General features: G+C 42.6%; 1 long non-coding RNA gene across 1 annotated transcript in view; it reads left to right on the forward strand.

Moving 5' to 3' along the window:
* Nucleotides 1–25,253, forward strand: part of LOC118942050 — a 150,744-nt gene that overhangs the window by 20,243 nt on the left and 105,248 nt on the right. Inside the window, exon 2 of the long non-coding RNA XR_005037956.1 lies at nucleotides 22,929–23,147. This is a non-coding gene — a long non-coding RNA (uncharacterized LOC118942050). The remainder of the gene's footprint in view (nucleotides 1–22,928; nucleotides 23,148–25,253) is intronic.

A 25,253-nucleotide genomic window follows, 5' to 3' on the forward strand; every position in this document is an offset into this window, starting at 1 on the left:
GCTAAGCTTGAGAGCTAGCATATTTATTTCATTTCATTTGCGATTTTCATGAATAGTTAACGTTGCGTTATGGTAATGAGCTTGAGTCTGTATTCACGATCCCGGATCCGGGATGGGGAGATCAGAAAGGTTAACCATCTTACATATAAAACCTTATTTGTTCATCGAAAAATTGTGAATAACTCTCCACAGGTTAATGAGAAAGGTGTGCTTGAAAGGATGCACATACAGTGGGGCAAAAAAGTATTTAGTCAGCCACCAATTGTGCAAGTTCTCCCACTTAAAAAGATGAGAGAGGCCTGTAATTTTCATCATAGGTACACTTCAACTATGACAGACAAAATGAGAAAAAAAATTACAGAAAATTACATTGTAGGATTTTTAATTAATTTATTTGCAAATTATGATGGAAAATAAGTATTTGGTCAATAACAAAAGTTTATCTCAATACTTTTGATGTTTTGGGGCTGTTGCTGGGCAACACGGACTTTCAACTTTCAAAAAAAACAAGTAAAAAGAGCTGACATAAAAAGTCTTAAAAAGAACTGTGAGGAGTGATGTTGAGTGAATTACAAGGATGAAAATCTCCAAAGATTTTCTATGGGGTTGAGATCTGGAGACTGGCTAGGACCTTGAAATGCTTCTTTACGAAGCCACTCCTTCGTTGCCCGGGCAGTGTGTTTGGGATCATTGTCATGCTGAAAGACCCAGCCATGTTTCATCGTCAATGCCCTTGCTGATGGAAGGAGGTTTTCACTCAAAATCTCACGATACATGGCCCCATTCATTATTTCCTTTACACGGATCAGTCGTCCTGGTCCCTTTGCAGAAAAACAGCCCCAAAGCATGATGTTTCCACCCCCATGCTTCACAGTAGGTATGGTGTTCTTTGGATGCAACTGTTCACCCACGACTGCGTGGCCACGCACACCTCCAACTCAATCATCAAGTTTGCGGACGACACAATAGTGGTAGGCTTGATTACCAACAACGACGAGACGGCCTACAGGGAGGAGGTGAGGGCCCTCGGAGTGTGGTGTCAGGAAAATAACCTCACACTCAACGTCAACAAAACTAAGGAGATGATTGTGGACTTCAGGAAACAGCAGAGGGAACACCCCCCTATCCACATCGATGGAACAGTAGTGGAGAGGGTAGCAAGTTTTAAGTTCCTCGGCATACACATCACAGACAAACTGAATTGGTCCACTCACACAGACAGCATCGTGAAGAAGGCGCAGCAGCGCCTCTTCAACCTCAGGAGGCTGAAGAAATTCGGCTTGTCACCAAAAGCACTCACAAACTTCTACAGATGCACAATCGAGAGCATCCTGGCGGGCTGTATCACCGCCTGGTACGGCAACTGCTCCGCCCACAACCGTAAGGCTCTCCAGAGGGTAGTGAGGTCTGCACAACGCATCACCGGGGGCAAACTACCTGCCCTCCAGGACACCTACACCACCCGATGTTACAGGAAGGCCATAAAGATCATCAAGGACATCAACCACCCGAGCCACTGCCTGTTCACCCCGCTATCATCCAGAAGGCGAGGTCAGTACAGGTGCATCAAAGCTGGGACCGAGAGACTGAAAAACAGCTTCTATCTCAAGGCCATCAGACTGTTAAACAGCCACCACTAACATTGAGTGGCTGCTGCCAACACACTGACACTGACACTGACTCAACTCCAGCCACTTTAATAATGGGAATTGATGGGAAATTATGTAAATATATCACTAGCCACTTTAAACAATGCTACCTTATATAATGTTACTTACCCTACATTATTCATCTCATATGCATACGTATATACTGTACTCTATATCATCGACTGCATCCTTATGTAATACATGTATCACTAGCCACTTTAACTATGCCACTTTGTTTACATACTCACCTCATGTATATACTGTACTCGATACCATCTACTGTATCCTGCCTATGCTGCTCTGTACCATCACTCATTCATATATCCTTATGTACATATTCTTTATCCCCTTACACTGTGTATAAGACAGTAGTTTTGGTATTGTTAGTTAGATTACTTGTTGGTTATTACTGCATTGTCGGAACTAGAAGCACAAGCATTTTGCTACACTCGCATTAACATCTGCTAACCATGTGTATGTGACAAATAACATTTTATTTGATTTGATTTGATTTTTAATTGACTCCCCATAAACATAACGGATGTTTACCAGGATTTACCAGCCAAACCCGCCATATGTCTGTTGACTCATCCAGCTGTAATGCATAGAATTCACTTGCTTGTATGCGAAGCAGCAATTGTTTCAAAACATCTGCTGCCATTTCACTGATGCGTTGTGAAACAGTATTGTTTGATGAAGGCATTGACTGTATAGTTTTTATACATATAACACACTGTGGCTGAGGAAAGGCACTACTCCCAATATAAGTGAACCCCAAATCAATGTAGTTCTCATCATATTTGCGCCTCTTCGATGGTTCAACGTCCTTGTCTGTTGTTCGGTGCTTTCCCGGGTAAGGGGGTAGTAGCTCTTCGGCTGCATCAGATTCAGAATTGTCAGTGTCCATGCTAGCTGGGCTAACAACAAATGCAAAATTACTGATGCTAATATTAGATGTGCTCCTGGAAGCAGAACAACGCTTTTATTTATTTATTTCCCCTTTATTTAACCAGGTAGGCCAGTTGAGAACAGGTTCTCATTTACAACTGCGACCTTGACCTTGGCCAACAACAAAAACAACAACACACATAAACAAACGTACCGTCAAAAACACAATAGAAAAATCTTTGTACAGTGTGTGTAAATGTAGAAGAATAGGGAGGTAAGGCAATAAATAGGCCATAGAGGCGAAATAATTACAATTTAGCATTAATACTGGAGTGATAGATGTGCAGATGATGATGTGCAAGTAGAGATACTGGGGTGTAAAAGAGCAAGAGGATAAGTAACAATATGGAGATGAGATAGTTTGGTGTGCTATTTACAGATTGTCTGTGTACAGGTGCAGTGATCGGTAAGCTGATGACAGCTGATGCTTAAAGTTAGAGAGGGAGATATAAGACTCCAGCTTCAGTGATTTTTGCAATTCGTTCCAGTGATTGGCAGCAGAGAACTGGAAGGAAAGGCTGCCAAAGGAAGTGTTGGCTTTGGGGATGACCAGAGAAATATACCTGCTGGAGCGCGTGCTACAGGTGGGTGTTGCTATGGTGACCAGTGACCTGAGATACGGTGGGGCTTTACCTAGCAAATACCTGGATGACCTGGAGCCAGTGGGTTTGGCGATGAATATGTAGTGAGGGCCAGCTAATGAGAGCATATAGGTCGCAGTGGTGGGTAGTATAAGGGGCTTTGGTGACAAAATGGATGGCACTGTGATAGACTACATCCAGTTTTCTGAGTAGAGTGTTGGAGTGTTTGTAAATGACATCGCCGAAGTCAAGGATCGGTAGTTTCACGAGGGTATGTTTGGCAGCATGAGTGAAGGAGGCTTTGCTGCGAAATAGGAAGCCAATTCTAGATTTAATTTTGGATTGGAGATGCTTAATGTGAGTCTGGAAGGAGAGTTTACAGTCTATCCAGACACCTAGGTATTTATAGTTGTCCACATATTCTAAGTCAGAACCGTCCAGAGTAGTAATGCTAGTCGGGCGGGCGGGTGCGGGCAGCAATCGGTGGTAGAGCATGCACTTAGTTTTACTAGCATTTAAAAGCAGTTGGAAGCAACGGAAGGAGTGTTCTATGGCATTGAAGCTCGTTTGGAGGTTTGTTAGCACAGTGTCCCAAGAAGGGCCAGATGTATACAGATGTAAACTTGCATCGTCGACAGTTGCATGTGTAGTGCTGCTGGTAGTAGCATTACTACCAGTAGAGCTGGTATGTGTCTCTATGGACACGGGCCTTACTAAATGGACTGTTTAAAATTGTCATTATTATAAGTATAAAAAAAAAACAATTGTGAGTCACATTTTTATTTGGCGTACCCCCGACGGCATTGCGCGTACCCCTGGGGGAATACCTGTTCTACACTATACTTGGATGTTTTGTCATAATGAAATTCGGCAAACTATTAGAATTTCTGCAACCAAGAGATGACGGAGAGATTTCTGCATAGTGCATCTTTAAGAGAGTTGCGTTCCAAAATAGATATATTGTCTTGGCTACAGTAGGCTTTGCAGCCTTTTAACAGTAGCCAGCATATTGCTAGTATGTTCACTATTGAAGGTTTACTTTGGTAAATAACTTTCCCTAAAATAAATAAGCTCAGCAAGTAGTTCGATGGCATCTTATTTTTGCTCAGGACAGCTCGTGTGTGCTGTGTGAACATGTTAACTTCCGCTCGAGTGCTTGAGAAGTTGTCACTCACGGTAGCGTGGTGTAGGGTGTCCAATCAAATAAAATGACATTTGATTGGTCGCGTACACTTATTTTGCACATGCTATCACAGGTGCAGTGAAAGGCTTATGATGTTTCTGGCTCCAACAGTGTAGTAATACATAACAATACAAAACAATACACACAAATCCCCAACATAAAAATAAAGGAATGTAGAAATATCATAATGAGCAATGTCAGAGTCCAGAATATAAATATACACTGAGTGTACAAAACATTAGGAACACCACCATTTCTCCTCAGAACAAACTAAATTAGTCAGGGCGTGGACTGCCATGTTGACTCCAACCATGATGTTTCACCTGTCTTTGTGCTTGTCTCCACCCTCCTCCAGGTGTCACCCATCTTCTCCATTATCCCCAGGGCATTTATACCTGTGTTCTTTGTTTGTCTGTTGCCAGTTCGTCTTGTCTCGTCAAGCCTACCAGAGACTCGAACCATCTTCCTCCTGTGTCTGCATCTGGGTCTCACCCTGTGTCGTTATACTAAGTTTACACTGAATTGGAGTGGCAGCGGCGATTAAGCAGCGGCAACGATTTACCAGTGGCAGCCCTCCGCGAGTTTTAGAGCGATAGACTCACTGGCTGGCGATGGAGTACATACACCCAAATGCATGCACACACACATACATGCATGCATAAATACATACCTACATACATACACAAGAGCATACCCAGTGCACACAGACAGGCACACAAATTTGACACACAGTCCTAAGTGCATTTGCAAGCAGCTCTCTTACATCCTCACACACACATGACCTTTCGGACAGCAAGTGTTATCCTGTACAGCTCTTATCACCCTAAGCGCCTGTAGACTGAGTTGAACTCAGGGACACAAGAAACGCACATAGCACAAGGCTTTTGATGTTTGAACTCGAGAACCCCGGACGATATATTCAGCATACACAAAAGCACTTTCACTTCATTTTTCACGAGGCCATGCATTTGTGTTTGTACAACTACGTCTAAACTCTCGTCTGCGAGCATTAGACCCAGCGCCGCGCGAGTAATGGGCTCTTGACGTGTGTGTGTGTGTGTGTGTGTGTGTGTGTGTGTGTGTGTGTGTGTGTGTGTGTGTGTGTGTGTGTGTGTGTGTGTGTGTGTGTGTGTGTGTGTGTGTGTGTGTGTGTGTGTGTGTGTGTGTGTGTGTGTGTGTGTGTGAGAGAGAGAGAGAGAGAACCGTCTTTGAAAATGTGCAGACGCGTGTTAGTGTTTTTATATTTTCCTTGTATTTTACAAACGTTACATCCTGAAAATGAGCAACTTTTCTTCTTGGGTAACTGTATTTCACATTCAGCAAACAAGAGACAGATTGCACGCCACTTCAAAAAAGTCTATTAGTAAAACAAATGCACGCCAAAAAAATCCAACAAGCTATTCTAGTTGAGCTTTTCCCGGGACTCCACAAGAGCTGATAAGGAGAGAGGCCAGCGAAGAGCAGGTGGGTATTGCACAAGAGAACATTGTGAAAACAAGAGGCTATAAGTTAGAAGCTTATGTATATTAACCCATCATTAATGAGCTAAATGCAAGACTAATACTGCGTTGACTGTGTTACCTAAAAGAGGTAGGCTACGACATCCATATATAAATTAGTCTGGAAAAGGATTATCTATTTTGGATGCAAATGGTAATGGGATTGATGGAGAGAGAAAGATGGCTCACATGGCCACTGATTTGAAACAACAATTTTCGAGTGATAGGCTGTTTTAAAACTCAGCAGCTGCAGGTAATTAAATGAAATAGTAATCTTCACAGTAAAAAAAAACAAGGTGACCCCTGAAAGTCAGATGGAGATGTGTAAATTAGATGCACATTCAGATATATTATTCCTAATATTACTCTAGCATAGGCTATGCTGCAGGAAATGTACCTAAAAAGCTATCAGCATTGATACATGTATTGTGAATCGTGCTTAATACTGAGATGCACTGTCTGTCCCCACCCTGAGTGTTGATGATTGATCATGCACATAACAGAGCAGAGAAGGTCGTGGAGTTGCACATAATTTAACAGTACCATTCCACGTCATTGTGTTCATACAAATAATGTATTATAATTGACCAGTTTCTCGCAGTTATTTATCCTGGGAAACGGAAGTGGGTTTGGGTGAGAAACGTCTGTAAGTCTTGGTAACCCAGTACCTGCTGTTAAACCCTAACACGCATGTACACAATTCAGGCATGGGCAATTCTGGAGATATCGCCACAACATACCGGTGTCATCAGCTGTTTGCATTTCCAGTAAGGGACACAATAAACACATGTGTTGTGTGCTTCTATACACCAGTAATCATCAACTAGATTCAGCCGCGGGACGATTATTTTCTTGAGCTGATGGTCAGGGGGCCTGAACATAATTACAAATTACTTGTAGACTGCAAATTGACCGCAAGAAGCCCAAACAGATATAGCATTTGATTGAAACATAATAATTTCAAGCCCTGCTTACATTTCTTTACGATCACATCTACAGTATCACTCTATTACACTCGGGATTACTTTGGAGCTGATTTTCTGTTGTTTGATTTTTAAACCATGGTCTAAGCAAAAGTTTACAAGTATAACCCCTACGGGTTTAAAATGACTCCAAATGTACACTCACTTACTGAAAGTTTCAAATCAAAAACACTTAAATGGGACGTAGATATAAAAATCCCTTTTGTCCCCCGTCATCCCTTCCAAAATCCATGAAAAGCTTAAAGAGCTTTCGCAGCCTCTAAAGATGGGACTTATAGCATCTGATGTGCAAACCCAAAAGGTACACACTGTGCCAACGACACAAAGGGGGTATTGACAAATTAAGGAGAAGATAGATGCCTGCACGAAGGTTAACACATTTGTTTAAAGGGTGTGTATACTGTACTCTACTGTCCTGGTTAAATTGCATTATGTTGAGAGAATGCCAAGAGTGTGCATAAAGTTGGGGAACACAGCTCTACACCATTAAAGAAAACACAGGATCTACTCGTCAATCTCTGCAATGCCCGCCTATCACAGCCAGAAACTCTCTCCTCTGTGGAACAGAACTGAGAGGGAATGGGAAAAGGCAGAGGAATAGGTCAGGCATTTCTTTTTCTGCAAAGGGTGTCAAAACGCTATCCGATCTTACCAGGCTGGCTTCGTCTTTCGCTCTCTTTTTTCCTTTCTTTCTTTCTTTCTTTCTCTCAATATATATATTTTTTTCACCCTGTCTCTTTGTATTTCTCTCTTTCTAACCCTCACTCTCTTTCCCTCGGGCTCCCCCTCTCTCTGGGCATTGAAGTGCAGAGGGGAGTGCAGGGAGAGGAGAGAGTTATTTGGCTTGGCCTGCCTGCGAAAGATGGGCCCCATTTTGGAGGGGCCCAGCTAATCAATTTCCACATTGGCTCGGCTAATGTGTGTGTGTTCGCTACAGCTTAGCTCTATAAACTATGCCGCTCTATAAACTATGTACACCAACAGGCCACTCTTAGATTAAAGTTAGTTTGAAACACAAAGATATTGGTTTTAGTTCAAGAGGGGTTTTGAAATAACAAATAATTTATGTATTATTATTAGAAAACAAATGGACTAGAATCGAATGTAATAGATCAGACAATTTAAAGTCAAATCCATTTTAGGTTCTAGATAGCACCTTTTTTCTAAGAGTGTACTGTGGTATATACAGTATTTCCTGCTCCAAGCCAGCAATTTACAGTGCCTTCAGAAACTATTCAGACCCCTTGACTTTTTCCACATTTTGTTACGTTACAGCCTTATTTTAAAATGTATAAAATTGTTTTCTTTCCTCATCAATCATCAATCGACACACATACGTTTTTTGAAAGTTTAGCAAATTTATAAAAAACACAAAACTGAATATCACATGTATTCAGACTCTTTACTAAGTACTTTGTTGAAGCACCTTTGGCAACGAGTATAGCTTCGAGTCTTCTTGGGTATGAGGCTACAAGCTTGGCACACCTGTATTTGGGGAGTTTCTCCCATTCTTCTCTGCAGATCCTCTCAAGCTCTGTCAGGTTGGATGGGGAGCGTTTCCCCAGAGATGTTCGATCGGGTTCAAGTCCGGGCTCTGGCTGGACCACTCAAGGACATTCAGAGACTTGTCCCGAAGCCACTTCTGCATTGTCTTGGCTGTTTGCTTAGTGTCATTGCCCTGTTGGAAGGTGAACCTTCACCCCAGTCTGAGGTCCTGAGCAGGTTTTCATCAAGGATCTCTCTGTACTTTGCCAGTTCAACTTTGCCTCAATCCTGACTAGTATTCCTGACTAGTCTCCTAGTCCCTGCAGCTGATAAACATCCCCACAGCATGATGCTGCCACCACCATGCTTCAGCGTAGGGATGGTGCCAGGTTTCCTACAGACGTGACGCTTGGCATTCAGGCCAAAGAGTTCAATCTTGGTTTCATCAGACCAGAGAAACTTGTTGAACAGCCTCAATTGATTGGGGGATGGACTCTACAAGATGTCAAAATCATTCCACAGGGATACTGGCCCATGTTGACTCCAATGCTTCCCACAGTTGTGTCAAGTAGATTGGATGTGGTGGACTATTTTTGATACACACGGGAAACTGTTGAGCATGAAAAACACAACAGAGTTGCAGCTCTTGACACACTCAAACTGGTGCGCCGGATTGTGTATTTGTGCCATTCAGAGAGTGAATGGGCAAGACAAAATATTTAAGTGCCTTTGAAAAGGGTATGGTAGTAGGTGAAGTGCGCCGGTTTGAGCTAATTATGCATGATGAATAAGCTAAATCATGCAAATATAACGTATCTGTATATAAGAGAACTAACAGGTCTGCCCTGGGTGGAGCTCCTGATCGACATGTGTACTTGGTGTATTGAGTTGGTTGGAACCGCTCCAGCGCGCTGATGATAAACGATGATTCATTTAAGATTGACTTCGGGTGTCCCAGTGTAGAATTTCCACAACACATGCCTCAATTGTCTCAAGGCTTAAAAATCCTTCTTTAACCTGTCTTCTCCCCTTCATCTAGGGGCTCCCAAGTGGCGCAGTTGTCTAAAGCACTGCATCTCAGTGCTAGTGGCATCACAACAGACCTTGATTCAATTCCAGGCTGTATCACAACCGGCCGTGATTGGGAGTCCAATAGGGCGGTGCACAATTGACCCAGCGTCGTCCAGGTTTGGCCGTCATTGTTCTTAACTGACTTGCCTAGTTAAATAAAGGTTAAAACCTCTTTGGGCTGCAATCCCATTAACGGGATGATATGACAACAGCCAGTGAAAGTGCAGGGTGCCAAATTCAAAACATCAGGAATCTCATAATTAAAATTCCTCAAACATACATGTATCTTATACTGTGTTAAAGGTAGTCTTGTTGTTAATCTCACCACAGTGTCCGATTTCAAATATGCTTTTCAGCGAAAGCACCACAAATGATTATGTTAGGTCACCACCAAACCACAATAAAAACAGTCATTATTACAGCCAAAGAGAGGAGTCACAAAAAGCACAAATAGAGATAAAATGAATCACTAACCTTTGATGATCTTCATCAGATGACACTCATAGGACTTCATGTTACAAAATGCATGTATGTTTTGTTTGATAAAGTTCATATTTATATAAAAAAATCAGAGTTTACATTGGCGCGTTACATTTACTAGTTCCAAAAACATCCAGGGATTTTGCATAGCCACATCGATTCAACAGAAGTACTCATCATAAATGTAGATGATAATACAAGTTATACACATGGAATTATAGATATACATCTCCTTAATGCAACCGCTGTGTCAGATTTCAAAACAACTTTATGGAAAAAGCAAACCATGCAATAATCTGAGACGGAGCTCAGAACAATAGTCAAATTAGCCACCATGTTGGAGTCAACATAAACCATAAATTACATGCTAAATATTCTGATCTTCATCAGAATGCACTCCCAGGAATCCCAGGTCCACAATAAATGCTTGATTTGTTTGAAAATGTCTGTTATTTATGTCCAATTAGCTACTTTTGTTAGCGCGTTTGGTACACCTATCCAAACGATGGTGCTGGTCGACCATTTTTTCAGACAAAATCTTCAAAAAGTTATATTACAGGTCGAAGAAACATTTCAAACTAAGTACAAAATCAATCATTAGGATGTTTTTATCATAAATCTTAAATAAAGTTCCAACCGGAAAATTCCTTTGTGTCTTGAGGAGGAACGGAACGCAGGAAGATATCATGCGGTATGCGCTTGACCTGGAACTCTGACAGCAGTCTGATTCATTCCCCTCTTATTCAGTCCCACAACACAGTAGGAGCCTCATTCAAATTTCTATAGATTTCTAAGCCCTAGGAAGTGAATCTTCATTCATATCGCAATGGGATTTCAATAGGGAATTGTTTGAAAATATACCAACCTCAGATTTCTCACTTCCTGTTTGGATTTCTTCTCAGGTTCTTGCCTGCCATATGAGTTCTGTTATACTCACAGACATCATTTAAACAGTTTCAGAAACTTCAGAGTGTTTTCTATACAATACTAATAATGATATGCATATATTAGTAACTGGGACTGAGGAGCAGGCCGTTTACTTTGGGCAACTCTGTGCACCTTTCATCCAAGCTACTCAATACTGCCCGTGCAGCCATAAGAAGTTAAATAAATGAAAAATCTGTATGAGGGATCATAGCTTTTACCTGGATTCACCTGATCAGTCTGTCATTGAAAGAGCTTTGTTTTGCATACTCAGTGTATATTTATCTCGTTTCTCTCCCTCTCTCCATTTGTCCTGTCATGTGCCACATGTTCTGAACTATGTAGTCCCCACCAGCATACAGGAGCAGGAATTTTAATGAAGAGGGGTCAGATTGAGTCCTCCCTCTCCCAGTCCCCCATCGTGTGTCAGAAACATACCCTGATAGAGGCTTCAGCTCTCTCTTTTTGTCCCTCAACCCTCTTGGTTCACACAAAGCCCCCAAATTCTGCTAACTGCTCTTTGCTCACTGTTTTTCTTTTCCTAAACAAATTAGGGATACAATGATGTTGACTTGGCTTCTGAGACGCGCTGTCCTGCACCTTCATATTGCCCTGCTAACTCACACATACAGTACAAACAGGCACAAGGCGAGCCACAGGAAGCGCCAGGGAGAGCTGGCTTGCTAAAGGTGTGACAGGCGACCAGGGGCCTTATATATCTCTGCTAGTTAACCTCCCCTACGCACGCTGATGAGAGGCCTGAATGCCCCTGAATGTGGGGTTGGAACGTTATTAGACCGTGAACTTTTAGCTACTTCCCACTGTCCTCCTGTTTGTGTAAAATGAAGGACACGGGAGGCCCGGGCCGCTGACGGTTTTAACCCTGCCTGCCCGCAGCTGGCCTTCTTATCTGGCCAGCCTGTGCCGGTGCATATTTATCCGTCTCCGAGAGGCAATGCCACCATACTGCCCTGGTTTAGCATTGGGATTAGCATAAGAATCAAATTCAAGGCCACAACAAACAGCCATAGACGCTGCACACTCTGTTAAAAGGGTACCATTGATGTGTGTGAACACAACACTTGATATCGGCGATGGGTCTAGATGGCAGCAATAGCAGTTGGTGGAATTATGAGTGCTGTCACAACCCACTGCTGACCCCTGACCCTGACCTGTGGTTAGAGGTTAGGGGTTAAGTTGTTGTCTTAGTCTCAAGCTGCTGCTGCTGAAATTATGTTTGTGCTTTTTAGGAATTTCCCTACGGGGAAATACTTGTAAACTTTTTCTTCTTAAACCATGGTCTAAAATGGCTAGCTGCTAGCTTTTCTCATAGGCCAACCTGGCCAAATTAGCCACGATGTTGAGGACAGCCAGCTGAGTAGATAATTATATCCGGTAACAAATTCAGTTTCAGCCAAGACATAAACATGTGAAGATATAATCAAGGACCAGCAGTGGAGGGTTTTCTCTTTAACAATAATCTTGCCTCAATGGGATTCCAACGCACAGCCACCATGCGTTGATACCGTGGAGTAGACTCCTTTAGAGTAGACTCCTTTAGTGGATCACTCCACCACTCCAGGCTATCAGTGGTGGGTGAATTACTGCTATTTGACAGCACCACGAGACTTGCGCTGTCTGAATACAAAGTTACATGCTATATAATCCTCCCACCTTTTTCAGTCAAAGTACATGTACAGTGCCTTGCGAGCCTTGCGAAAGTATTCGGCCCCCTTGAACTTTGTGACCTTTTGCCACATTTCAGGCTTCAAACATGAAGATATAAAACTGTATTTTTTTGTGAAGAATCAACAACAAGTGGGACACAATCATGAAGTGGAACGACATTTATTGGATATTTCAAACTTCTTTAACAAATCAAAAACTGAAAAATTGGGCGTGCAAAATTATTCAGCCCCCTTAAGTTAATACTTTGTAGCGCCACCTTTTGCTGCGATTACAGCTGTAAGTCGCTTGGGGTATGTCTCTATCAGTTTTGCACATCGAGAGACTGACATTTTTTCCCATTCCTCCTTGCAAAACAGCTCGAGCTCAGTGAGGTTGGATGGAGAGCATTTGTGAACAGCAGTTTTCAGTTCTTTCCACAGATTCTCGATTGGATTCAGGTCTGGACTTTGACTTGGCCATTCTAACACCTGGATATGTTTATTTTTTAACCATTCCATTGTAGATTTTGCTTTATGTTTTGGATCATTGTCTTGTTGGAAGACAAATCTCCGTCCCAGTCTCAGGTCTTTTGCAGACTCCATCAGGTTTTCTTCCAGAATGGTCCTGTATTTGGCTCCATCCATCTTCCCATCAATTTTAACCATCTTCCCTGTCCCTGCTGAAGAAAAGCAGGCCCAAACCATGATGCTGCCACCACCATGTTTGACAGTGGGGATGGTGTGTTCAGCTGTGTTGCTTTTACGCCAAACATAACGTTTTGCATTGTTGCCAAAAAGTTCAATTTTGGTTTCATCTGACCAGAGCACCTTCTTCCACATGTTTGGTGTGTCTCCCAGGTGGCTTGTGGCAAACTTTAAACAACACTTTTTATGGATATCTTTAAGAAATGGCTTTCTTCTTGCCACTCTTCCATACAGGCCAGATTTGTGCAATATACGACTGATTGTTGTCCTATGGACAGAGTCTCCCACCTCAGCTGTAGATCTCTGCAGTTCGTCCAGAGTGATCATGGGCCTCTTGGCTGCATCTCTGATCAGTCTTCTCCTTGTATGAGCTGAAAGTTTAGAATAACGGCCAGGTCTTGGTAGATTTGCAGTGGTCTGATTCTCCTTCCATTTCAATACTATCGCTTGCACTCCTTGCTCCTTGGGATGTTTAAAGCTTGGGAAATCTTTTTGTATCCAAATCCGGCTTTAAACTTCTTCACAACAGTATATCGGACCTGCCTGGTGTGTTCCTTGTTCTTCATGATGCTCTCTGCGCTTTTAACGGACCTCTGAGACTATCACAGTGCAGGTGCATTTATACGGAGACTTGATTACACACAGGTGGATTGTATTTATCATCATTAGTCATTTAGGTCAACATTGGATCATTCAGAGATCCTCACTGAACTTCTGGAGAGAGTTTGCTGCACTGAAAGTAAAGGGGCTGAATAATTTTGCACGCCCAATTTTTCAGTTTTTGATTTGTTAAAAAAGTTTGAAATATCCAATAAATGTCGTTCCACTTCATGATTGTGTCCCACTTGTTGTTGATTCTTCACAAAAAAATACAGTTTTATATCTTTATGTTTGAAGCCTGAAATGTGGCAAAGTTCAAGGGGGCCGAATACTTTCGCAATGTATGTATGTATGTTAAATGGATGAGCAAAAACGTGGAGTTTGGTCATATATGCGAAAATCCTTTTGAATTGTGTATGATGTCAGTAGCATAGTCAAAGATCTATCATGCAAAAATATATTGGCACTCTCCAAGTAGACCATGAGTAACAAGTTAAACTAAGCAATTGGATGATTTAACAATCTGCCTCTGGTGGCCAAATTGACCTGTTGCGATTGGATGGTGGCTCTACTGTTTGAGGTCTCTGATAGGTTGATTAGTTATTTTGTTATCGGATATAATTATCTGCTCAGCTGGCCATCTTCAGCATCATGGCTAATTAGCCAGGTTTCCCTATGAGAAAATCTAGCAGCTAGCCATTTTAGACCAATGGTTTCTAAACCATGGTCTAAGCAAAAGTTTACAAGTACGACCCATACGGGTTTAAAATGAGTCCCTGAAAACCCTCCAAATGTACACTCACTTACTGAAAGTTTCAAATCAAAAACACTTTAAAATCCCTTTTGTCCCCCGTCATCATGTCTAAAAGAGCTTTCGCAGTCTTTAAAGATGGGACTTATAGCATCTGATGTGCAAACCCAAAAGGTACACACTGTGCCAATGACACAAAGGGGGTTTTGACAAATTAAGAAGACAGATGCCTGCACGAAGGGTAACACATTTGTTTAAGGGGCGTGTATACTGTACTCTACTGTCCTGGGTAAATTACCATATGTTGAGAGAATGCCAAGAGTATGCAAAGCTGTCATCAAGGCAAAGGGTGGCTACTTTGAAGAATCTCAAATATAATATATATTTTGATTTGTTTAACACTTTTTTGGTTACTACATGATTCCATATGTTTTATTTCATAGTTTTGATGTCTTCACTATTATTATACAATGTAGAAAATAGTCAAAATAAAGAAAAAACGTTCAATGAGTAGCTATGTCCAAACTTTTGACTGGTACTGTATATGTTTGCAGCTCTCAATGATCCAGTAGTCGCAGGGAGATATAAAGTTATAGTAGCAGTGAGCGGTGGACTGAGAGATGATTAGATAATATCATATAGAACATAAATCCTTTGCACACTGCACCAGCCGCCCACTTTCCTGTACAAATGTTCCTAAGACGACCCATGTAAAGAGTTATAAGCAAGGTTTACTGTACATCATACAGTGCATTCGGAAAATATTCAGACAGCTTCCCTTTTTCCACACTGTGTTACGTTACAGCCATATTCTAAAATGGATTCAATAGCCCTCATCAATCTACACAACACAATACACCATAATGTCAAAGCAAAAACTGTTTTTTAGAAATGTTTGCAAATGTATTAAAAATAAAAAACAGAAATACCTTGTTTACATAAGTATTCAGACACTTATTCAGAGACGCAAAATTGAGCTCAGGTGCATCCTGTTTCTATTGATCATCCTTGAGATGTTTCTACAACTTTATTGGAGTCCAGCTGTGGTAAGTTCAATTGATTGGACCTAATTTGGAAAGGCATACACCTGTCTATATAAGGTAACACAGTTGACATGCATATCAGAGCAAAAACCAAGCCATGAAGTCTAAATAATTGTGTTGTGGCACAGATCTAGGGAAGGGTACCAAAACATTTCTATAGCTTTGAAGGTCCCCAAGAACACAGTGGCCTCCATCATTCTTAAATGGAAGAAGTTTGGAACCACTAAGACTCTTCCTAGAGCTGGCTGCCCGGCTAAACTGAGCAATCGGACCAAGAACCCGATGGTCACTCTGACAAAGCTCCAGTTCCTCTGTGGGGATGGGAGAACCTTCCATAAGCACTCCACCAATCAGGCCTTTAAGGTAGAGTGGCCAGACGGAAGCCACTCCTCAGTAAAAGACATAACACTTGGAGTTTGCCAAAAGGCACCTAAAGACTCTCAGACCATGAGAAACAAGATCCTCTGGTCTGATGAAACCAAAATGAAACTCTTTGGCCTGAATGCCAAGCGTCACGTCTGGAGGAAACCTGCACCATCCCTGTGGTGAAGCATGTTGGTGGCAGCATCATGCGGTGGGAATGTTTTTCAGTGGCAGGGACTGGGAGACTAGCAAGGATCGATGGAAAGATGAACGGAGATGAATACAGAGACATCCTTGATGAAAACCTGCTCCGGAGCGCTCAGGACCTCAGAATAGGGTGAAGGTTTACCTTCCAACAGGACAACAACCCTAAGCACACAGCCAAGACAATGCAGGAGTGGCTTTGGGACAAGTCTCTAAATGTCCTTTAGTGGCCCAGCCAGAGCCCTGAACCTGATCGAACGTCTCTGGAGAGAACTGAAATTAGCTGTGAAGTGACACTCCCCATCCAACCTGACAGAGCTTGAGAGGATTGGGAGAAACTCCCCAAATACAGGTGTGCCAAGCTTGTAGCGTCATACCCGAGAAGACTCAAAGCTGTAATCGCTGCCAAAGGTGCTTCAACAAAGTACGGAGTCTGAATAGTCATGTAAATGTGATATTTCCGTTTTTGCTTTGTCATTTTGTATTTTGTATTTTTTTTATTTCACCTTTATTTAACTAGGCAAGTCAGTTAAGATCAAATTCTTATTTACAATGCCGGCCTACCCTGGACGACGCTGGGCCAGTTGTGGCCGCCCTACGGAACTCCCAATCACTGCTGGTTGTGATACAGCCCGGGATCGAACAAGGGTCTATAGTGACGCCTCTAGCAACACTCAGGAGCATTATGGGGTATTGTGTGTAGATTGATAAGGGAATAAAACAACTGAATCCATTTTAGAATAAGGCTGTAATGTAACAAAATGTGGAAAAAGTCAAAGGGTCTGAATCATTTCCAAATGCACTGTATATTGCCTTTGATTCCCCTGACAAGCGTAAGCCTTAGGTAAGACACCTCATTTGGCTGGAGGATTACGATGGTAAGCCTTTTAGAGGTAAGCTGGTCACATGAAATATACCGTAGAGTTTTGCATTGACCCCCCCCCCCCCTTCAAACCCTTTACAGCCCCCTCTGGTTCCCACCCCTCCTGAACATTTAACTACTTGTTGCCCCATCCTGGCTAGCCAGAACACACACGGATCACCAATCCAAAAGATTAGGTGTTTTTGAAAATCAAGTCTTTTGTTTTTAGCTAACATTTGTCTTTTTCTAAAGTACTGTGTTATAAGGACTCTTTACCTTTCGGACCGTCCCTCAGCCCTATTGAGTTGTTTAATGGTGTGGATTCGTCGAAAGTTGTCGTTCAATGGGTTTCTGGAGGTCATTAATACTTTTGCTGAAGAGAACTACTTGCAATATCTGTGTGATATGTTAGTACAGTAGACACTTAACAGTAGAATAGGAGGGAGGGGAGGGTTTTATTCCCCCCCTGTTCTAGTGCATTGTTTACGACCACAAGTGCAAATATCAGGTTTTGGTGGTTGGGAATGGGGAGGAGGGGGGTGGAGTAGGTTTATGGGGAGCTTTGCTTCTTGTATGAGCTCATTGACATGTCTGCCTCGCACACAGATGTACATACAGTACAAGGAGCTATCTTTGGCCATGGCCATGGGTCACCTTGTCTGCTCTTGCTCCCCCACCTCCCCCTTCTCCCCCTTTTTACATTCAGCTAATGTCCAGTCAGTCTTCACATGAATCACGTACCCGTTGTTCATGCGGATTCCTGTTGAATTAGACCACTCACGCTGACGGGCCGGGCGGGGCAGTAAACGGACACACTGGAATTAGCGTGATGCCGTAACAGGTGAAGGGCCTTTTTTCTTATTTTTATTTTTTTACAGCTGGCTGACTGGCATGGATCCAGCTGCATGGCACTGTCCTCAGGTTTTGTGCAGTCAGCACTTCAGGAGAATGAATATGTATTGCACAATGCCGAACTGGCACTTTTTCCCACTCGGTCAACACTGGCTCCTGTCAATATGCATTGTTGGATCACGTGAGGGAGCCTGTAGTTTTATGTGCACTGATTAGTTAGCGAAAAAGAAGACCCCCCCCCTCCTCCTCCAGAAGGACTTCCCCAACCCAGAGTTAGATTAGTGGTTCACAACAGCAGTCTTAAAGAGTAATAAGCTGATGATGGAGCGATTCATTTTTCTTTCATTGGCACTATGCATGCTACAGATATTTCCACGTGTTTAATGTCCATGAATGACCACAGCCACTGCTGTCTGTTTAAGGAATTAGGAGCCTGTCAATGTGAGGCTGTCATCAATTTGGGGATTGTCTAGCTTTCATGTTGAATAGTTTGTGCAGTAAGTTCTATGGGCAACATTGTGACGTATCATTTGATGGAAAGAGAGCATTCTTTACATTTTGAACATAGTGTGATAGTATGAAGCCATCGGGCGATATGTAACGGTTAGCATGTTGTGTGTGCAGTGTATGCAGGAACGTGTTAGCGAACAGATAGCTGTTATAGTTTGTAAGAAACAGCTTGATGTGGTGTTTTCAGAAGTAGAAGAATGCGAGTCAGGAAGCAGTTCAAAGTGAATGTGTGTTGACAGTACAGGATTTGCCAGAGAATCTGAGAGAAGAGGCACGGAGGGATGGAAAAGTGGTGACACAGATCCCTCACTCGTGCCTCTCAGGTGGAAAGAGTGAGAGTGTATTTCCCCTCTCTGCCCATCTGTCGCTGTTGGAGCAGCTAACCTAGTTAGGTTAGTTAGGTTAGCATCACTCAGTCCTTTTCTCTCTCTGTACACACACCTATTCCCACAGTAGAGACAATGGAGAAAGCAAGCTATGTTTTCAGTTCTTCCTCTTTTCTGTAGAGCTGGGTTGAGATGCATTTAGCATACAGTGTGGGATTTAGGCCAGTCTTTTAGTTGCCTGCATCTCCCAACAGTATGATTCACAACCTGGCTCAGTGTAATCCCAGTCCACATGTTTGGACCGGATGTGTTTTGAACCTTGACTCTACATTTGAGAGAATTTAATTGTTCAGGTGGGCATTTACGCCTATACTTTACTGGAAACCCGCTCATTGCTCATTTAAATCAAAGCCATTATATCCACAGAAAGCCAGTCAAAAGTTTGGACACACCTACTAATTCCAGTATTTTTTATTTTTACAATTCTTTAAATTGTAGATTAATAGTGAAGACATCAACCCCATGAAATAACACATGGAATCATGTAGTAACCAAAAAAGTGTTAAACAAATCAAAATATATTTAATATTTGAGATTATACAAAGTAGCCACCCTTTGCCTTGATGACAGCTTTGCACACTCTTGGCATTTTCTCCAACAGCTTCACCTGGAATGTTTTTCCAACAGTCTTGAAGGAGTTCCCACAGGACTGGTTGCTGCTTTCCCTTCACTCTGCAGTCCAACTCATCCCAAACCATCTCAATTGGGTTGAGGTCAGGTGATTGTGGAGGCCAGGTCATCTGATGCAGCACTCCATCACTCTCTCTCTTGGTCAAATAACCGTTAGACAGCCTGAAGGTGTGGACAAAGCAGGAAAGCTATTTGTATACATGTGTGAAGGACAGACAGGTCCTATGGCACAAGATGCGACTGAAATTTTGCAGGTGGGAAGAGAGCGAGAGAGGGGTGAGGAGGAGGCTTGAAGTGCTAGGTATCTTGTTAAGACATGCATTACCTGAATTAGGTGCACAGAATTATACCTAGGAGGAGTGGCTTCTATGTAGAAATGGAATGTCCTTTGAGCTAGCTAGCTAACAAGCTTGTGTGTGCAGATCTGCACCAGAATTATACCTAGGAGGAGTGGCTTCTATGTAGAAATTGAATGTCCTTTGAGCTAGCTAGCTAACAAGCTTGTGTGTGCAGAGCTGCACCAGAATTATACCTAGGAGTGGCTTCTATGTAGAAATTGAATGTCCTTTGAGCTAGCTAGCTAACAAGCTTGTGTGTGCAGAGCGGCACCAGAATTATACCTAGGAGGAGTGGCTTCTATGTAGAAATTGAATGTCCTTTGAGCTAGCTAGCTAACAAGCTTGTGTGTGCAGAGCGGCACCAGAAATATACCTAGGAGGAGTGGCTTCTATGTAGAAATTGAATGTCCTTTGAGCTAGCTAGCTAACAAGCTTGTGTGTGCAGAGCGGCACCAGAATTAAAAACACGTCTTACCTTTTTGTAGTCAACAAATCCAAAGTGAAATGTGATAACTAGGCCTATAGTATCCTTAACTAGCATTGAAAAAGTGAATCCCTTCTTCTCTTACTAATAAAACATCTCGCCCTTTCTTCTGAATCAAGCTTGTAACACCAGTACAGTAGGTTCATTTGAGCCGGATCCGGCATCTCTCCGTTTTGGACTGTTTTGCCGTATCCGGTAACTCTCGTGGCATGAAAAATATGTTTCACTTTTTTCAATGTCAAAATTTGAATACAAGCGACCAAAAAAACATAATGTGAGAAAGGAGATTTTCAGCCCGAGCCTAATATTCTAAGAGTTGATTCGGGTTGGGACGGCCCCGGTTTGTGGTTTGCTCAAGATTGTAACCTAATGTATGTGTGAGACCAATGGGTGGCCGTGGCTGTGTGAGAAGTGTGCCTGTATCTCTCACAAGATTCACTTTCTATGATCTCTCTCCCTCTCTGCTCTGGTAGACATGAGCCTGCAATTCTCACCTCTCCAGCGTTGCAATTGATCATTTATTTTTGTTATAGAATCACAGCTGCGCGAAAAGAGAACACTGTGCTGTAGGCTACCAAAATATTTGATCACCTTCCAAATATTGTTTTACAAGGTAAAACAAGACAGAGAGAGGCTTTTGGCACGAGCGCATCGGCCATCACCAGCAAGTGAGCTGGGCATCATTGGGTGAGTCAGTGAAACTGGAAAGCATTTGTAGGACTATAATTTCCTCCTCATAATTGTAGCCTGCAATATGTGTCTCCACACACCTAGGCCTAGGCTATTGATGGATTCAAGACAAGGTCGTTTTTATTGATCTCCGATTCTCCATTTGTCAGTGTCAAAGTAGCCTGCGATCATTTCTGCGGTATTACAAAAGATTATGCGAAAGTCTCCAGTCATGTAAAATTACGTAAAATTGCAGGAAAAGCGACTATAAAAAGGCCACATTTTTCCCGGAACCTAAGGCTACTGAAAATGTTCCCCCATGTGTGTAACTTCTGTAAGTGCCTCAACTCTACTGCTCTATGCCACTACGCAAACACGATGATATGCATGCTCCTCCACCCACTTTTTGGTTCCGACACCTCCCGATTTACAGATTAAGCACTGGTAGAGGGGCAGGTAGCCTAAACACACACGCACAGGCAAATATTTTCAGCTTGCAGGTAGACACTGTAATATGTTTCTGAGTGACAGAGGGAGGACTTTGCATAGGCCCTTTGTTGCGTTTTGTTGTGGTACTAGAAAAAAATGCCAGGACCGTCAAATAACTTTATTAACCGATTCCCATGCTTTTAAAATAACGGTTCTGTTCCGAAACAGTATGGATCACTTACATTCCCGGTTTCGTTTCTGTTCCTTGGAAAATGTCATTCTTTTGCCGTTTTCTGTTCTGTTCCCGGAACCAGTTCTGTGCAGGCAGAGCAAGTGGTTACAATGCTGCAGGTTTTGATAGCAGTGCTGGATCAACAGTGGGATGCTATAATGTTAGGTTACAGTGTAGGGTCAACGGTGCCATGCTGTAATGCAGTGGAGGCTGGTTAGAGTAGCCATAAGAGGACGGGCTCATTGTAATGGAATGGTAAAGATGGAACGGAGTCAAACAGCGCCTGTCCTCCTATAGCTCCTCCCACCAGCATCCTCTTCTGTAATGTTAGGATGCAGTGAGGCGAAGCAGTGTGTGCTGGTAATCAGTGTTGTGGTTTCTTTGACGGCTCCGTCATTGAGTGGAGGGAAGAGGCTTGTCAATCTCTCCTCACAGTCAGCAGTCTAGAGAACACAATGTCCTCGAACTGCTTTCTCTTCAGTGATACTATTTGTTGTATTTTATTGACCTTCAGCTTTATATCAACAAAAGTATTAGAGCAGTTATTGTTTTTGGGTCAACCAGAGAGCACGAGATGAAGAGTTGGTTTGTGAAGGGACTGTTTACAATGTATTTTGGAGTCATAAAAAATGGGGTTATGATAATATTTCTTTCATGGCTCTATTTCTATTATAACCTCAGCTGACCGGCTGGAATGGTCAGAGCTAGTTCAAGATCATTTTGTTGTGGGTTACGGCTGGGGATGGGGGGGGGGGGGGGGGGTCCACAGAGAGGTGAAGGAAGGACAACAACTGCTTTGTTTAGTCTACAAACTCAGTGGAGGTATTGTATCATGTCAATTGAACCTAATCTGTTATTTCATGTTGACACAGTACATAGGCTACAGTGCTTTAACATAATGACAGATGACACTTTCTATCTTCGCTGCTTACATCCAGGTTACATGTTTCCACTTCCTGTGGTTGCAGAGTAGGCCATGTGACATGGGTCATACAGGTGTTGGTTGATTCGGTGAACAAACAGTTTGCTCAGACACTGCACAGTTGTTGATCTCAAACTGAACCTACGTTACCGCCACAACTTACTGTTTTGACTAGACTAGGCCAGAAAAAGCCAAACAACAGCAGCCTTCCAAGTGAAATAAGAGCTTGGCTCTGCTATGGGAAATATCAGAACACCATTTTTTTCACTGGGAAGCAGTGGCGTGTTTTCATGAATACCACGGGAAGCCAGGCTTCTCCAAAAAAATGGACCAATGAACAAATGTAATAACATATAATAATTCATATTTTGTCTCTCTCTGTGTTTCATCATTTTCCTTCAATTTTTAAGAGCCTGAATGTATCTCACAGGAGAAAGCCACCTAGCGAGTGAAACAGAGCCCCTCTGTTTCTCTACAGGTAGACCATCTATCTGATGCTGTCTGGTCCAAACCAAGTATGACAGTGTTTACCCCGGCTAGCATTGACAGCAAGAGAAGGCAGCGAGCATCTGGGCTCCGTCGAGCTCAACTGTGAAGGGTCTTGCCCCATCAACAAGAAAAGGGCTTCCCCAGTGATTTTACCCATGCACAGTTACTGCAGGCCCTCCTATACCCAGGTGACAGACTACGGGTTCAGGTCAGTGCAATTCTCTAACAGGTTGGAGTTGTCCACCAGTGGCATGTCATTTTGCATTGTTGGATTGACCCCTGCTGACCCTCACGCAGGCTGGTGAATGGTGGGTAGGCTGTGGGGGGTTTGGAGTCTGTAGCCTCCAAGCCAAGTTCATGTACTAATTACACTCATTGACAGTCTTCTGCTGTCAATTTCCCACAGCATTATATCCTGACTGCTTTCAGATAGGCTGTAGCCCTACAAATAATTGGCATTAAATAGATATTATAAATAGGCATACAGGCATGTACTGTGTGTTTTTTGCGGAACTGGTGTCATTAAATGGCTTATGAAAATTGATAAATAATCCTTTTCATTGACAAATTAGGCATTAGTGTTTAATTTTTTATTGCAAATCTTTTCCAAACCAGTGAGAATTTCCACACACTCGCCACTTTCCTATTGTGGAAGGGGTGTGAACATTCAAACAATATGCTAGCTGTCCAAACAACATTCTTCTGGTCAGAGCTTTAACAACATTGAACCATGTCGTTTATCACCAATCGCTAATTCTTTGCAATGTCGAACATTTCCAAAAGATCATTATTAATATCTCTTTGAAAGACGAATAGTTCCAGTCATAAAACATAAACAATGGTCGCATTTTAACTTTGGCTCTGTCTGTGCCTTTGTTCAGACAAAGTAAGAAGAAATGAAAAAACACAACCTTGAAATTTGCCTTCTGGCACTGTACAAAAGGAAGTAGTGTACCTGAAAGATATGCTGGAGAAACATATAAAATGGTTTGTGATGCTAATCAAGACCACGGTCTCATCTCGTGGTTGTTGATCAGGGCATGGGGATTTTTTTTGTTGAAACAGGGACTAATTCGAATGATCTCGTTACTAGTTACAACCATAAATCCGTCTTTGTTTCATAATTGTATACATTGAATTTGTCATATTTTTCACATTCCAGCCATTCTGCCAAATGTTCTCCTTTTGATTCAATAAGAACTGATGGCAAAAAAGCTGCTCTGCGTGAATGTATGGGAATGTTTTCTCTTACTCTGTCTGTCTCTCTCTCTCTCTCTGTCTCTTACTTTCTCTCTCTCTCTCTCTCTCTCTCGCTCTCTCTGTCTCTCTCTCTCTCTCTCTCTCGCTCTCTCTCTCTCTCTCTCTCTTCCTTTCTCTCTCTGTCTCTCTCTCTCTCTCTCTCTCTCTCTCTCTTACTTTCTCTGTCTCTCTCTCTCTCTCTCTTACTCTCTGTCTCTCTCTCTATCTCTGTCTCTCTCTCTCTCTGTGTCTCTTACTATCTCTGTCTCTCTCTCTCTCTCTCTGTGTCTCTTACTATCTCTGTCTCTCTCTCTCTCTCTCTCTGTATTCTCTTTCTCGCTCTCAATTTCCCTCTCTTTCCCTCCGGCGGTGTCAGATGAAGTAAAAATCTTGTGCAGCCGGGAGGGAGTGATATGAACTTGAGACCCTGCTCAAACATTTGGGCGACCACGCTATACAATCAATCCGTCTAGACCTGAATCTTGCCTTTTGAACAGAATAAAAGGAACTGTTTGGAGAGCGGGACCAGGTTGGACCACTCTGATCTCAGTGTACTGACTCCCTATAGTGATGTGTGTTTGCTTTTAACTGTGTGTGTGCTCAGCGATAAGGATATCATAGCCTATATGATTTGCATGGATAAGTACTTATGTTGTGTAGCTGAGGACAGAAACAGGGTTGTTGCTGCTTCACAGCAAAGCTTTATAAGTAACATTCTCTGTAGATAAGTAGTACACTATGTCTGGAAATAATGGGCGATTTTACTCTGAGAAAGTACCTGTAAGAACATGCTGGCACACTGTGTATGTGTGTACTGTGTATGTGTGTTGTGTGTGTGTGTGTGTGTGTGTGTGTGTGTGTGTGTGTGTGTGTGTGTGTGTGTGTGTGTGTGTGTGTGTGTGTGTGTGTGTGTGTGTGTGTGTGTGTGTGTGTGTGTGTGTACGTGTGTGTGTACGTGTGTGTGTGTGTGTACGTGTGTGTGTGTGTATGTGTGTGTGTGTGTACGTGTGTGTGTGTGTACGTGTGTGTGTACTGTGTGTGTCTGTGTGTGTGTGTACTGTGTGTGTGTGTCTGT

The sequence above is a fragment of the Oncorhynchus mykiss genome, chromosome 20 (genome assembly GCF_013265735.2).
Source record: "Oncorhynchus mykiss isolate Arlee chromosome 20, USDA_OmykA_1.1, whole genome shotgun sequence".
Classification (NCBI taxonomy): domain Eukaryota; kingdom Metazoa; phylum Chordata; class Actinopteri; order Salmoniformes; family Salmonidae; genus Oncorhynchus; species Oncorhynchus mykiss.